The 16,100-nt window shown below is 50.6% G+C and overlaps 1 long non-coding RNA gene across 4 annotated transcripts; it reads right to left on the bottom strand.

The window, feature by feature from the left end:
• Nucleotides 1-461: 461 nt before the first annotated feature.
• LOC149120053 (uncharacterized) lies at nucleotides 462-15,907 on the bottom strand. Of its 4 annotated transcripts, XR_016226851.1 has the most exons (3): nucleotides 14,734-15,907; nucleotides 8,056-8,153; nucleotides 462-1,789 (listed from the first exon to the last, which is right to left on the bottom strand). It is a non-coding gene; the product is annotated as an uncharacterized LOC149120053 (long non-coding RNA). The 4 variants fall into 4 exon arrangements; XR_016226850.1 differs by lacking the exon at nucleotides 8,056-8,153; XR_016226852.1 differs by lacking the exons at nucleotides 462-1,789; nucleotides 8,056-8,153 and adding an exon at nucleotides 2,103-2,807.
• Between the last annotated feature and the right edge of the window lie 193 nt (nucleotides 15,908-16,100).

Here is a 16,100-nt window from a genome sequence, read left to right as displayed (position 1 = left end):
CTGGCCCCTGGTTTTGGATCAGTGCAGCTCCAGCCTTTGCAGCCATCTGGGGAGTGAACCAGCAGATGGAAGACTCTTTCTCTCTGCCTCTGCCTTTCAAATAAATAAATAAATCTTTAAAAAAAAATCAGAATTCAGGGGGCCAGGTTGTGGTGTAGAGAGTTAAGCCACTGCCTCTGACACTGGCATTCCATATGGATACCAGTTCATGTCCTGGCTGTTCCACTTCTGATCCACATTCCTCCTCGTGGCCTAGGCGGACGAGGGGACAGTGGAAGATGGCCCAAGTGCTTGGGCTCTTGCACCCATATAAGACTAGGATGAAGCTCCTGGCTGCAGCCTGGTCCAACTGTGGCTGTTGCAGTCATTTGAGGAGTGAACCAGCAGATGGAAGGTCTTCCTCTCTCTGTAACTGCCTTTCAAATAAATAAATCTTTAAAAAAAAAAATCAGAGTTCAGGATGGTATGAATAATGTCATCATTTGTTTATAAAGGGAGAAGGAAGGGGACACACACACACACATGCACGTATTCTCTTAAAGTAATTCCATAGAGGTACACAAAATGCTATTAACGTGAGTTGGTTCCCTCATGGAAGAAGAACAACTGGGGGACAAGGGTAGCTGTGAGTTTCCACTGTGTTTCTTTTTTATATTTTTTATTGTATTTTTCTGATTGCAAGATAAACAACCATTCGCAGCTAAGAAGACAAAAATGAAGGAGGAAACCCTCCCCCACACGTGTAGCCCAGAGGGAGGAAGGCTGGGGGGAGGCACAGGGCACAGTGGAGCAGGAGAGATCAGAGGCCAAGTTAACGAGGACCTGTATGCCAGCTAGAGAGCTTTCTCCTCACTGTGCAGGCAGCACCCAGCCATTCAAAGACGTGCAGAGGAATTACAGACGGATTCACCCTTTAAAGGGTCTTTCTGGAAGCAGGGTTGGGAGTGTTGGAGGGGTCCAGACAAGAGGTGAGGGAAGGAGCCATGAGCCCTTTTCAGTAATCCCCCTGCTTCAGGGCTGTGTCATGTGCGGTCAGAGCCTTCAGGTAAAGAGCCGGCACAGGCGTGGTTGACAACCAGGCTAACAATGTCTTTATTCGGATGCCCCGGTGTGGGGGTGAGTGTAAATTGTCTGTAATCCACTGAGGGTGCACCAGCTACGCTGCTAAGTACCTTACACACGACACCTCATTAATCCTCAAATACCTCTATCAAATAGAGACCACTGGGCTGCTGAACGTGGCCGACAGGACGAGCTTACACTCAGGCAGGCTCCTCACCGCCAGTTCCAAAGCCTGTGTTCTCCAGTAAACGCAGGGTCCCTTCTAAGTTATCCAGCAGCCTCTTCCAGCCAGCCCTGGGCAAGCCACTGCACCCCGGCTCCCACATCTCCAGCCCAGCACCTTCCCAGAATCCCTCCTTGTCGAGGCCTTCGCTGCCTGTGCTTTGGGGTTCTTCCTCCAGGTTGCATCAGAGGGCCCAAGGATTCTCTGTCTCCCCAAGTCAGATCTATTTGTCTGGAAGTCCCACCACCCCATGATACATGACTCAAAGCTTCAGGCAAGTTTAAGGGTGCAGTTCCAGGCACCAAGCAGCACCCAGCAGCACCAGGCAAAATTGGGCGCGCGGGGGGGGGGGGATAGGGGAGTCAACCCATCCCATTCATGTCCACGCAGCCCTAGGGAACGCCAAAGTCTTCCCAGGGACTCCCAGCCCTCTGAGTCCTCCATGGGAAAGGGTAAATGCACAAGCTGTCCTCTGGAAGATTCTTCTCGTCTTTGCGCAGTTTTCTACAAGGGGCAAGAGAGAGGAAATCAGCCAGGAATGGCTCACAGCCAGCCTCCGAGAGTCCCTCCCTTCCTCTTTCAGGCTGGCCTGACACCTGCAGGACTGGGCAAGCACACAAACAAGGGCTCATAAGCCACACACCTAAAATTTTAAACATGCTAAGTCAGGCAAACTTACCGCATTTGATATTTGCAAATACACCTTGAAATGAAAAAAAAAAAATTGAAAATGTGTGTAAAGCTCTGGTTTGCTAGACGTGAAAGATGGTAAGATATCAAAGATGACTAAGCTTAATTATGATTGTGCACATCTAGGTTTTGTTTTTTTTTTTTTTGATTTATTTATTTATTTTGACAGGCAGAGTTAGACAGTGAGAGAGAGACAGAGAGAAAGGTCTTCCTTTTTCCATTGGTTCACTCCCCAAATGGCTGCTATGGCCGGCACACTGCGCCGATCCAAAGCCAGGAGCCAGGTGCTTCTCCTAGTCTCCCATGCAGGTGCAGGGCTCAAGCACTTGGGCCATCCTCCACTGCCCTCCCAGGCCGCAGCAGAGAGCTGGACTGGAAGAGGAGCAACCGGGACAGAATCCAGCGCCCCAGCCAGGACTAGTACCTGGGGTATCGGCGCCGCAGGTGGAGGATTAGCCTAGTGAGCTGTGGCACCGGCCCATCTAGGTTTTTTTAAAATATTTATTTATTTATTTGAAAGGCAAAGGTGCAGAGAGGCAAAGGCAGAGAGAAACAGAGAGGTCTTCCACCCTCTGGTTCACTCCCAGATGGTTGCAATGGCTGCAGCTGAGCTGATCCAAAGCCAGGAGCCAGGAACTTCTTCCAGGTCTCCCACGTGGGTGCAGGGGCCCAAGGCCTTGGGCCATCTTCCACTGCTTTCCCAGGCCATAGCAGAGAGCTAGATCGGAAGTGGAGCAGCTGGGACTTGAACCGGTGCCCATATGGGATGCCAGCACTGCAGGAGGTGGCTTCACCCACTACGCCACAGCACCGGCCCCATGTCTGGGTTTTGCTGTTGGGCAGTAAGGTTTGGATAAGTAATAGCATGAACACATATATCATTCACAATTACCCCACAAAATTAGATTTCTTGCTATTGTTTGAAAAAACTTCACCAGTTACTTGGCTATAATTGATTTTTTTTTTTTTTAACAGGCAGAGTGGACAGTGAGAGAGTCAGAGAGAAAGGTCTTCCTTTTGCCGTTGGTTCACCCTCCAATGGCTGCCGCTGCCAGCGCACTGCAGCCGGCGCACCACGCTGATCCGATGGCAGGAGCCAGGTACTTATCCTGGTCTCCCATGGGGTGCAGGGCCCAAGCACTTGGGCCATCCTCCACTGCACTCCCTGGCCACAGCAGAGAGCTGGCCTGGAAGAGGGGCAACCAGGACAGAATCCGGCGCCCCGACCGGGACTAGAACCCGGTGTGCCGGTGCCACAAGGCGGAGGATTAGCTAGTGAGCCACGGCGCCGGCCTATAATTGAATTTTTATGTCATTTATGTCCCATTGCCTGAAGGCTAAAAGAGAAAAAGTAACTGTTTTTCACAATGTAATTTCAAAATGAACAAAATTTGAATATACAGTTATCAAAAAATAAAGCATTAAAGTAAAATAAATGTTTATGTTTTAAAAAGAGCTATTTTTCTTCTAAAATATTAAAAACCGACAATTAACAGGAGAGAAACAAGGGGCAGGCGTTAGTGGCATAGCCTAAACCACTGCTTGGGACACCTGTGTAGGACAGAGTCCTGCTTCTGGCCCAGCTTCCTGAAAATGTGCACCCTGGGAGGCAGCAGATGATGGTTCAAGTCCTCGGGTCCCCCTCACCCACGTGGACGAGCAATAGAATTCCTGGCTTCTGGCTTCAGCCTGGCCCAGCACCAGCTGGTATGGCTATTTCTTTTCTTTTCTTTTCTTTTTTTTTTTTTTTTTTTTTTTTTTTTTTTTTACTGGACAGGTAACGTTATAGACAGTGAGAGAGAGAGACAGAGAGAAAGGTCTTCCTTCCGTTGATTCACTCCCCAAATGACCACCACGGCCAGCGCTGCGCCAATCCAATGCCAGGAGCCAGGTGCTTCTTCCTGGTCTCCCATGCGGGTGCAGGCGCCCAAGCACTTGGGCCATCCTCCACTGCCCTCCCAGGCCACAGCAGAGAGCTGGACTGGAAGAGGAGCAAACGGGACTAGAACCTGGCGCCCATATGGGATGCTGGCGCTGCAGGCAGAGGGATTAACCAAGTGAGCCATAGTGCCAGCCCCTGGTATGGCTGTTTCTATTGTTCTGCTTTCAAAAAAAAAAAAAAAAGTCATAATTAGCATCAAGATTTTTTTTAAGTTGATTATATTACTTGAGATATTTTCTAAAATGAAAGTAGTCACAATTCTAGCATTTAACATCCATCTGTTGATGCCATAAAGAAGTATGTAGTTATGTCTACACCAACCTATATATGGTTGAATCAGTTTTTCTTTTAGGTGTTTGAAGCTTTTTTTTTTCGGTGGGCGGGGGGGACATAATCATTAAGAATTATTATAGTTGGGGCCAGCGCTGCGGCTCACTAGGCTAATCCTCCGCCTTGTGGCGCCAGCACACCGGGTTCTAGTCCCGGTCGGGGCACCGGATTCTGTCCCGGTTGCCCCTCTTCCAGGCCAGCTCTCTGCTGTGGCCAGGGAAGTGCAGTGGAGGATGGCCCAAGTGCTTGGGCCCTGCACCCCATGGGAGACCAGGATAAGTACCTGGCTCCTGCCATTGGATCAGCACGGTGCGCCGGCCGCAGCGGCCATTGGAGGGTGAACCAATGGCAAAGGAAGACCTTTCTCTGTGTCTCTCTCTCTCACTGTCCACTCTGCCTGTCAAAAAATCAAAAAAAAAAAAAAAAAGAATTATTATAGTTGGGACCGGCGCTGTGGTGTAGCAGGTAAAGCTGCTGCCTGCAGTGCTGGCATTCCATATGGGCACCAGTTCAAGTTCCGGCTGCTCCACTTCCCATCCAGCTCTCTGCTATGGCCTGGGAGAGCAGTAGAAGATGGCCCAAGTCCTTAGGCCCCTGTATCCATGTGGGAGACCTGGAAGAAGCCCCTGGCTTCAGATCGGTGCAGCTCTGGCCATTGCAGCCAACTGGGGAGTGAACCAGTGGCTAGAAGACCTCTCTCTCTCTTTCTCTCTCTCTCTTTCTCTCTTTGTGTGTGTGTGTGTGTTTAACTCTGATGTTCAAATAAATAAATCTTTTTTAAAAAAATAATTGTTATAGCATTTTGGTTAACTCACTCATTGACTGATTAAGATTTATTTACTTACTTTGAAAGTCAAAGTTACAGAGAGAGAGAGAGAGAGAGAGAGAGAGAGAGATCGATCTTCCACCGCTGGTTCATTCCCCAAATGACTGCAACAGCCAGAGCTGAGCTGATCCGAAGCCAGGAGCCAGGAGCTTCCTCTGAGTCTCCCACGTGGGTACAGGGGCCCAAGGACTTGGGCCATCTTCTACAACTTTCCCAGGCCATAGCAGAGTGCTGGATTGGAAGTAGAGCAGCTAGGACTCGAATCGGCACCCATATGATATGCCGGCACTGCAGACGGCAGTTTTACCTCCCATGCCACCACGCCAGCCCCTTAAGTGGATTTCTTTAAAGATTTTGTTTATTCGAAAGGAGGAGCAACAGAGAGAGGGAGAGACAGAGATCTTCCCCAAACAGCCACAACAGCCAGGGCTGGGCCAAGCCAAAGCCAGAAGCCAAAAACGCCATCCTGGCCTCCCATGTGGGTGGTAGGTCTGCGCACCTGAGTTATCACCTGCTGCTTTCCCAGGTGCGTGAGTAGGAAGCTGGACAGAGCAGCCAGGACTCAAACCGGCACTCCTCTCTGAGATGCTGATTTGCCATAACACCAGCCCCTAAAGTGGGTTTCTTAGAGGAAATTTTTCAACCCAATCAGACCATCTCAGCTTTAAATTAAGGCAGTTAAACTACTCACAGGGGTGGGTGTTTGGGACAGCAGCTTGAGATACCGGTATCTCTACTGGAGCACCTGCTTCAAGTCCAGACTAGCGCCCTTCCAATCAGGCTCCTGCTGGTGCATATCCTAGGGAGCAGTGGGTGATGGCTTGGGTGCTTGGATCTCTGTTTCACATGTGGAAAACTCGGGTGGAGTTCTAGGCTCCTAGCTGCAGCCTGCTATTATGGGCATTTGGAGAGTGAGTCAGTGGATGGGAGATCTTTGTCTCTCTGCCTTTGAAATAAATGAAAATAAGGGGCCAGTGCTGTGGTGTAGTGGGTAAAGCCGCTGCCTGCAGTGCCGGCATCCCATATGGGCACCGGTTCAAATCCCGGTGGCTCTACTTCAGATCCAGCTCTCTGTTATGGCCTGGGAAAGCAGTGGAAGATGGCCCAAGTCCTTGGGCCCCTGCACCAGCATGGGAGACCAAGAAGAAGCGGATGGAAGACCTCTCTATTCTCCCTCTGTCTGTAATTCTACCTCTCAAATAAAATCTTTTAAAATTTTTAAATTTTAAAATCTTCTATATTCATGTTAATTACCATTTTGGGTATAGGTAGAGATTCACTTGTGTAGATACAGATTTCCATCTGATAGCATTTTTCCTTCTTCCAGAAAAACTTTTTTTTTTTTTTTTTTTTGACAGGCAGAGTGGACAGTGAGAGAGAGAGACAGAGAGAAAGGTCTTCCTTTGCCGTTGGTTCACCCTCCAATGGCCGCCGCGGCCGGCGCGCTGCGGCCAGCGCACCGCGCTGATCCAGTGGCAGGAGCCAGGAGCCAGGTGCTTTTCCTGTTCTCCCATGGGGTGCAGGGCCCAAGCACTTGGGCCATCCTCCACTGCACTCCCTGGCCACAGCAGAGAGCTGGCCTGGAAGAGGGGCAACCGGGACAGAATCCAGCGCCCCGACCGGGACTAGAACCCAGTGTGCCGGCACCGCTAGGCGGAGGATTAGCCTAGTGAGCCGCAGCCAGAAAAACTTACATTTGAAAAAAATGAGATATTAAACTACAAAAAGACATGAAGGAAACTTAAGTGCACATTACTAAATGAAAGGATAGTAAAAAAAAAAGTCAGTATGTTGTATGATTCCAAGTATGTGACAGCCTGGAAAGGCAAAACTATAGAAACAGTAAAAAGATTAGTGGCAGTGGTTCAGGAAGTGAGAGTGAATACATGGAATACAGGCCATTTTTAAGGCAGTAAAACTATTCTGCGTGATACGGTACCTATTAGTCAAAACCCATAGAACTATGCAACACAAAATGTGGGTCCTAATGTAAGCTATGGCTTTTTTAGAAAAGATTTATTGATTTATTTGAAAGGGAGGGAGCAGGGGAGAGAGAGAGATCTTCCAATCTCCAGTTCACCCCTCAAATAGCCACAATGGCTGGGGTTGGTCCAGACCAAAGCCAGGCACCAGAAGCTCCGTCTAGGTCTCCCACATGGGAGACAGGGGCCCAAGTAAATGGGCCATCTCTGCTTCCCCAGCAGGTGCCTTAGCAGGGAGATGTATTAGAAGTGGTGGAGCAGACTTGAACAGGCACTCCAATATGAGATGCAGGTATTGTAGGCGGCATCTTAGCCCACCGCACCACAACGCCAGCCCCAGTCATCAACTTTAGTTACTAGTATGTCAATATTGACTCATCAACTACAGTAGGTGTACCACACGCATACAAGATGTCAATAACAGGCCGGTGCCGCGGCTCACTAGGCTAATCCTCTGCCTGTGGCGCCAGCACCCCGGTTTCTAGTCCCGGTTGGGGCGTCAGATTCTGTCCCGGTTGCTCCTCTTCCAGTCCAGCTCTCTGCTGTGGCCCCGGGAAGGCAGTGGAGGATGGCCCAAGTCCTTGGGCCCTGCACCCGCATGGGAGACCAGGAAGAAGCACCTGGCTCCTGGCTTCGGATCGGCGCAGCTCTGGCTGTTGCAGCCAATTGGGGAGTGAACCATTGGATGAAAGACACCTCTCTCTCTCTCTCTCTCTGCCTCTCCTCTCTCTGTGTAATTCTGACTTTTAAATAAATAAATAAATCTTTAAAGAAAAGAGGATGACCCAAGTCCTTGGGCCCCTGCACCCACGTGGGAGAACCAGAAGAAGCTCCTGGCTCCTGGCTCCAGATCAACTCAGCTGTGGCCGTTGCGGTCATTTGGGGAGTGAACCAGCAGATGGAAGACCTCTCTTTCTCTCTGGCTTACCTCTCACTGTAACTCTTTCAAATAAATAAAAATCTTTAAAAAAATCTTTACTGACTTCACAGAAAACAGTACCTTCTGTTCCCACCCCACATCAGCCAAGGTCTCCTGTCCTCTGCTGCAGCTCTGGGCTGAGTAAGCAATTCCAGTTCCTGGGCTTTTGTCAGGTAAGACTAGGACATAAGAGGGAAGCGAATGGTTAAAGAATGGTGAATTCACCCCAGAAAGAACTGAGAACCCTTTTGAGGCCTTTGCCAGCCAAAGAAAGTTGCAGCAATGAAACTGAACAGTTCAATCCTCTTGTGGCTTCTGACCAAACAAGAACCCAAATAGACATTTCAACACACTTTGTTACATATGCAGGAAGATATGGGTATAGAGGATTTGTCTATACAAAACACATGCAAGTGCCTAAACTCTGATGTTTTAATGCTAATGATTAATTGATTAAGGGTGGAAATTTGATCTAAGTGTGGCTAGGAAGTAGGTCCAGGAAGAGGTCTTTGGGCTATTAGGGGCATGTCCTCAGAGGGTGAGTCTAATAGGTCTTGTGAGAAGTTGGATTTTTAAATTTTTTTATTTTTAAATATTTATTTAAAAAATTTAAATTTATTTGACAGAGTTAGACAGTGAGGGAGAGAGACAGAGAAAAAGGTCTTTCTTCCGTTGGTTCACCCCACAAATGGCCGCCACGGCCAGAACTATGCCAATCCAAAGCCAGGAGCCAGGAACTTCTTCCTGGTCTCCCATGTGGGTGCAGGCGCCCAAGCACTTGGGCCATCCTCCACTGCCTTCCCAGGCCACATCAGAGAGCTGGACTGGAAGAGGAGCAACCGGGACTAGAACCTGGCGCCCACATGGGATGCTGGCGCTGCAGGCGGAGGATTAACCTAGTGCGCCACCGCACCGGCCCCTTTAAATATTTATTTATTTTAAAGGCAGAGTTACAAAGAGGCAAAGACAGAGAGAGAGAAAGGTCTTCCATCCACTGGTTCACTCCCTAATGGGCTGCAACAGCTGGAGCTGCACTGATCCGAAGCTACGAGCTTCTTCCGGGTCTCCCTTGCAGGTGCAGGGGCCCAAGCACTTGGGTCATCTTTTACTATTTTCCCAGGCCATAGCAGAGAGCTGGATTGAAAGCGGAGCAGCCGGGACTCGAACAGTGGGATGCCAGCACTGCAGGCGGTGGCTGTACCTGCTACACCACAGCACCGGCCCCTGGATTGTTTTAACCTCAGGTGTCTTCTCTCTCCTCCCTGGCCCACCAGATAATTTGTTTCCTCATCCCCATGACCAGCCTCCACAAACGTAGACTACAGGGGCTGTCCAGTCATGAACCGTAATCTCCAAACTGCGATTCTTTCCCAAACAATCCTCTCAGGCATTTTAGTTAAGGCAATGGAAAATGGACTTTCCAAAGAGCTGAGCGAGAAGCACAATGGCTCCACCCAGAACCTGTGACAGGATGACGACATGCATGTTGAGGGAGGGCTCTGTGAAAGCAGACTGGCAAAGCAGTCCTGGTTTACAGGAAGAACTCCGTCAACTGCATTGCAGGGGTGCGGCGGGAAGCGGCCAGGGGCACAAATGTCCGTGTGGCCATTCACTGCAGCAAGGTGGCTATCACCAGGGTAAAACTGGACAGAGACCACAGAAAGGTCCTTAAACAGGAAGCCAGATCTGGCCAAGCAGGAAGGGAAGGGGGCAAATACAAGGAAGAAGTATATAAGAAGATGTAGGAATCAGATAATCTTATATACAGCTTGATTAAAAACTATAAAATGGGCACAGGCGTGCTGTGGTGTAGCAGGTAAAGCCACCGCCTGCAGTGCTGGCATCCCACTGCTCGAGTCCCGGCTGCTCCACTTCCAATCCAGCTCTCTGCTGTGCCTGGGAAAGCAGTAGAAGATGGCCCAAGTCCCTGGGCCCCTGCACCCGCGCGGGAGACCTGGAAGAAGCTCCTGGCTCCTGGCTGTGGATAGGTGCAGCTCCGGCCATTGTGGCAAATCGGGGAGTGAACTAAGCATATGGAAGCCTCTCTCTCTGCCTCTCCTTCTCTCTCTGTGTAAGTCAGACTTTCAAATACATAAATAAATCTTAAAAAAAAAAAAAAACTATAAAACAGAAGAAATGGAATCTAGAAAAAAGAGGAAGGGTTGAAAAGCTCTGCGCTGCATAGACTGGATAGACTGGGTCTGAGTGAGGTTTAAAGAAAACTCAGTTTAAAGGGAAAAGGAGGGAAAGGGGTATCAGGATGTGAGACACGCAGTAATGAGAGTGAGGAAAACGAAAGGTATTCTTGTCAGTTACAGAGATTTACCTCTTGCCTCAAAGAGGCAATTATGATTGGAATTGCTTTCAACTACTGAACGATTCTTTTACATGTAAATTAGCTATTATAGCTGAAGATATTTTAAGAACCTTTCCATTACTTCCTTGACAATATTACCTACCCCCCTAACAGCTATGAAACATTTTTTTTTACAAATTCTAATCTCCTGACCACTCCCAGTTCTCCTCCACTCAGTAGACTGGAGTACATGGCACACGTTCTTTCTACGCCAACTCACCTCATAATCCTAGATTTCACTGGTCATGGTGTTCAACTCATCCAACAATGGGGTTTGTGATTAATGTGCACATTTAATTCCAATGACCTTCATCTACACTCAGTGATGCATTGAAGCTGGTTTATTCCACTCCTGAGAGCTGATTTTAAGATTTATTTATTTGAAAGTCAGATTTTACAGAGAGAAGGAGAGTCAGAGAGAGAGTCTTCCATCTGCTGGCTCACTCCCCAGTTGGCCGCAACGGCCGGAGCCGGACTGATCTAAAGCCGGGAGCCAGGAGCCAGGAGCCTCCTCTGGGTCTCCCATGCGGGTACAGGGGCCCAAGGACTTGGGCCATCTTCCACTGCTTTTCCAAGCCAGAGCAGAGCTGGATTGAAAGTAGAGCAGCTGGGACTTGAACCGGTGCCCATATGGGATGTGGCACTGCCACAGCGACGGCTGATTATTAATATCTAATTCCACACTCAATAACGCTGTTGGTAGCTTGAAATCTGCCACGGTAGGGGTTGGCACTGTGGCATAGTAGGCTAAGCCTCCACCTGCGGCGCTAGCATCCCATGTGGACGCCAGTTCGTGTCCCAACTGCTCCTCTTCCCATCTAGCTCTCTGCTAATGTCCTGGGAAAGCAGTGGAAGACAGCCCAAGTGCTTGGGTCCCTTCACATGTGTGGGAAACCCTGAAGAAGCTCCTGGCTCCTGGCTTTGGATCAGCTCAGCTCTGGCAGTTGTGGCCATTTAGGGAGTGAACCAACAGATGGAAGACCTTTCCCTCTGTCTCTCCCTCTCTCTGTCCACCCTGCCTCAAAGAAATAAATAAAATCTTTTTTAAAAAAGAACTTGGCCATGGGGAGTATTTACATCACATCAAATATAAATCACCCTACAAAACAGGATTCTTGGGGCTGGTGCTGTGGCATGGTGGGTAAAGACAGTGCCTGCAGTACCAGCATCCCATATGGATGGATTGGAGTCCCAGCTGCTCCACGTCCAATCCAGCTGCCTGCTAATGCATGTGGGAAAGCAGAAGGTGGCCCAACTACTTGTGTCCCTGCACCGACCTGGGAGACAGGAGAAGCTTCTCACTCCCGGATTCAGGTCGGCCCAGCTCCGGATGCTGTGGCCACTTGGGGAGTGAACCAGAGAATGAAAAGATCTTGCATGTGTTCTCCCTCTCTGTAACTCTGCCTTTCAAATAAATAAATCTTTTAAAAAACATGGGATGCTTGGGGCTGCCATTGTGTTACAGTAGGTTAAGCCACCACCTACAACACCAGCATCCCATAGTACTACCCAAGTCCCACCCTGCTGTACCTCGGACCCGGCTCCCTGCTAATGGGCAGTGGATTACCTGTGCTCCTGCCGTTCATGTAGGCACTCTACATGGAGTGCCTGGCCAACACCTGGCTGTTACAGCCATCTGGGGTGTGAACCAGACACGGACATCGCCCTCTGCCTCTCCCTCTCGCTGCTGTTCTGCCTTTCAAATGAATAAATGAATATTTTTTTAGAAAAATCTTTCAGGATATATATGTAAAATAAATAGGTGGGGGGCCGGCACTGTGGCGCAGTGGGTTAACGCCCTAGCCTAAAGTGCAGGCATCCCATATGGGCGCCGTTTCAAGTCCTGGCTGCCCCATTTCTGATCCAGCTCTCTGCCTGGGAAAGCAGTGGAAGATGGCCCAAGTCCTTGGGCACCTGCACCCGCCTGAGAGACCTAACAGAAGCTCCTGGCTTCGGATCGGCACAGCTCCGGCCGTTGCGGCCAATCGGGGAGTGAACCAGCGAATGGAAAACCTCTCTCTCTCTCTCTGCCTCTCCTCTCTGTGTAACCCTACCTTTCAAAATAAATAAATAAACCTTTAAAAAAAAAAAAAAAGATACTACAGAAGGTAAGTACAATACTAAAAAGATCCAACTCAAAAAAAAGTAATGAAGGAAAAATAAAGGAATGATATTAGCCAGGGTTTTCCAGAGAAACAGAATCAACAGAATGTGTACAGAGCGAGACTATTTCAAGAATGCCCTCACGAGATAAGGAGACTGGCAGGCCCGCATTCTGCAGTGAGCTGGCAGCCTGGGGACCAGGAACAATGAGGCAGCGCCAGTGCACAGGCTGGGCGCTGGCAGAATTTCTCGTTCCTGGAAGGAAGCTGGTCTTTATTTCAGTCACACCCTCACCTGATTGGATGAAGCCCACCCCATTAAGGAGAGTAATTTGTTTACTTAGTCTACCAATTTAACAACAATCTCATTCACAAACAACCGCACAGCAACACCCTGAAGCATGTTTAACCAACCATCTGGGTAGCACGGCCTTGTCAAGCTGACATAATTTAATCGGTACAGAAACAAAGAATCAAAAAATGGGGATAAACCGGAAGCAGCAATATAGAAAAACTGACTTTAAATTGTAAATAGCTTTCTTTTGTCTCAGCAGCTGCCATGCCATCCAGACTGAGGAAGACCCAGAAACTTCACGGCCCTGTGAGCCTCCACTGGCCACCAGGAGGCTGCTGGCAGCACGCATCAGCGCCAAAGGATCAACTCTGACAGATACCACCGAGGTTGCTTCGGGAAGGTTGGTGAGGCATTACCACAGAAAGAGGAACCAAGAGGGGCCGGCGCCGTGGCGCAGCAGGTTAAAGCCCTGGCCTGCAGTGCCAGCATCCCATATGGGCGCTGTTCGAGTCCCAGCTGCTCCACTTCCGATCCAGCTCTCTGCTGTGGCCTAGGAGAGCAGTGGAGGATGACCCAAGTCCTTGGGCCCCTGCACCCACGTGGGAGACCCAGAAGCTCTTGGCTTCGGATTGGCTCAGCTCCGGGTCATGAAGCAATGGAGGGCGGACCTCTCTGTCTCTCCCTCTAACTCTTTCAAATAAATAAAATAAATCTTTTTTAAAAAAGAGGAAGCAGAGCTTCTGCCCAACTGTTAACCTGGATAAGTTGTCTCGGTCAGTGATTAGACACAGATAAAAGCTGCCAAAAACAAGACCACAGCTGCTTCCATCATGAATGTGGTTGGGTCATTACAAAGTTCTGGGAGAGGAAAAGCTCCCAAAGCAGCCTGCAGTTTGTTAAGGCCAAATTCTCTCAAAGAAGAGCCAAGAAATTAAGGGCTGGCTGGGGTGGGGCGTAGCCTGTGTCCTGGAGGCTTGAAGTCACGCTTTGTTAAATGCTAACAAGTGCACCTAAGCATTCCATTTCAATACAAAGACTCTAAGACGACATTAAAGAATACAATTTCACAGGGTGGGCACTGTGGAGCAGCAGGTTAAGCAACCACCAGGGGCACCGGCTTCCATTATTGGAATGCCTGGGTCGCAGTCTTTTCTCCTCTTCTGATCCAGCTTCCTGCTAAGGTGCAGCCCGGGAGGCAGCAGATGATGGCTCAAGGACTTGGGTCCCTGACACCCATACGGAGACCCGGACACGGCTTCTCAAACTCAGCCTGGGCTGCTGTGGGCATCTGGGGAGTGAACCAGTGCATGGAAGATCTGTCACTCTGCTTTTCAGATAAACGTAAATATACATTTAAAAACTTAAACTATATACTATATCATATGTACTAAAAACAACTATATATTCACTGTTAACAAGAGAAAAATACTGTGCAAACTCCAACCAAAAGAAATGTTCCAGCTGTTAGTATCAGACGAAGCAGACCATAAGGTGAGTTTTCCACGGGGCGGGAATTGGGGCACACCGGGTTAAACCACCGCCTGCTACGCCTGCATCCCACGTGAGCCCCACGGGAGCCCCGGCTGCCCCACCTCCGGCCCGGATCCCAGCTAACGCAAGGTGCCCCCAGTGCCTGGGCCCCTGCCACCCACGTGGGAGACCTGGATGGAGTTCCAGGCTCCTGGCTTAGCCGCTTGCGCTGTCTGGGAAGTGAACCAGTGGATGGATGATACGGCTGTCCCTCTGCCCACCTGAGAAACGGCCTATAAAAGGAACCCAGCCAGCTTGTCCCAAGAGATCTGAGGAACTCTACTAGGGTGCTTGTAATCCGGGAGAAGCCAGCGCGGTCCCAAAGCAGAGAAAAGCAAACTCGTCGGACGTCACCCCGACTCCAACTGCCTCCGTGCGCCCCAGCACGCGGCGCCCTCAGACCTCCTGGGTAGGGCCCGTGGCCGGCGCGCGTGCCCAAGACCCCAGAGACGCCGAGGGAAAGGGGCGCGCCTAACCTGGGGCCATCCCGTGCCCCCGCAAACGCGAGGTGACTCGACACCGTGGACGCCAGTGCGCTGCAGCTCCAACACCCACTCCCAGCCCTGGGGGCCTAAAACTGCGCCTCGGCTGAGCAACCAGTTACTGGCGCCACTCCGGACCCTCCGATTCAGAACGGGCCCCAGATTGCAGGCTTCTGAGAAAGCCGGCGGCCGCCCCACGCGCTCCAGGCCCCACACCTGCAGCGCAGGGAATCGCCAGCCTGGGCTCTGCCAGGAGAGCCTCCCACCCTCAGCCCTCACAGCATCGGGGCTCCACTGCCCGGAAGCGTCCGCCAGCCTCCCGCGCCCGCGAAGCTCCTCCCGCGAGACTTCTCCGGGCTCCGCCTCCCATAGCCCCTGATTGGCTGAAGTCCAGGCGCGTTCCCGCGTCAGGTCCAGTTTAGTTTGCATAAAGTCCCCGCCCTCTTCAGAGGCACGCTCCGGACGGGCTCTTCCCACCAGCCAATCATGTCAGCCAGCCAGTCATCGCTGGCTTCTTGTATGTTTTCCTCGCCCTTTCCTGCCTGCGGTAGCGCAGCTGCAACTCCCCTACCGTAAGTGCCTTTCCGCTTCGCGGGCCGCGGCGTCGCGCATGCGCAGCCGCGCCCAGGGATGCGCCGGCGCAGTAGCGCGGACTTCCCGCCCTGTTTAGCACTGAGGCTGCAGGTGGAGTCTCGGCTCTCTTTGGCTGCGCGCACGGTCCGCGGGCGAAGGCGCCTGGTGTGCGGGGACTTGTGGCCCCTTTTTGTGGCAGGGACCCTTGTAGGGGAAGGGTTGCGCCGGGAGGGTAGGGAGGAGGGCCGGACCGAAGGCAGGCGTTTGCAGCTCCTGTACCCCCGCGGCAGGAACCTCCCACCTGGGGCCGCCTGAAACGCGGTCAGAACTCAGAAATGCAGGCCGCATTTCCTAATGGGACTTGTTTTTCTAAAGGAACATTTACTTTTCAAAGATTCAGTTATTAGGCAGAGAGAGGTCTGCCTTCCGTTCATTCGCCAAAGGCCACAAGGGCCAGGGTCTCCATCCGCCTCTCCCAGGGGGGCGGCAGGAACCCAGGTACTCCCATCAATCAGCCTCCCAGGCACACTAGCAGGAAGCTAGATTGGAAGCACAAAGTAGCCGGACAGTCTGAGATTTGAGTGTCTAACGCCCACCCCCCTTACTATCATTATTATTATTATTATTATTATTAATAGGAGAAAGAACTCTCCCATCCACTAGTTGCATCCAGGTCTCGTTGGACCATCACAGCTGCCTGTTCCCAGCTGTTAAGCTAGCTACTTGTTAGTCATTTTCTACTCACACCTAAATACCTTGCTTTGAAAATGAAGCCAATGTCTTTATTC

The sequence above is a fragment of the Oryctolagus cuniculus genome, chromosome 20 (genome assembly GCF_051225735.1).
Source record: "Oryctolagus cuniculus isolate XC-2025 breed Fujian yellow rabbit chromosome 20, ASM5122573v1, whole genome shotgun sequence".
Classification (NCBI taxonomy): Eukaryota; Metazoa; Chordata; class Mammalia; order Lagomorpha; family Leporidae; genus Oryctolagus; species Oryctolagus cuniculus.
This window is presented reverse-complemented; position numbering and strand designations above follow the sequence as displayed.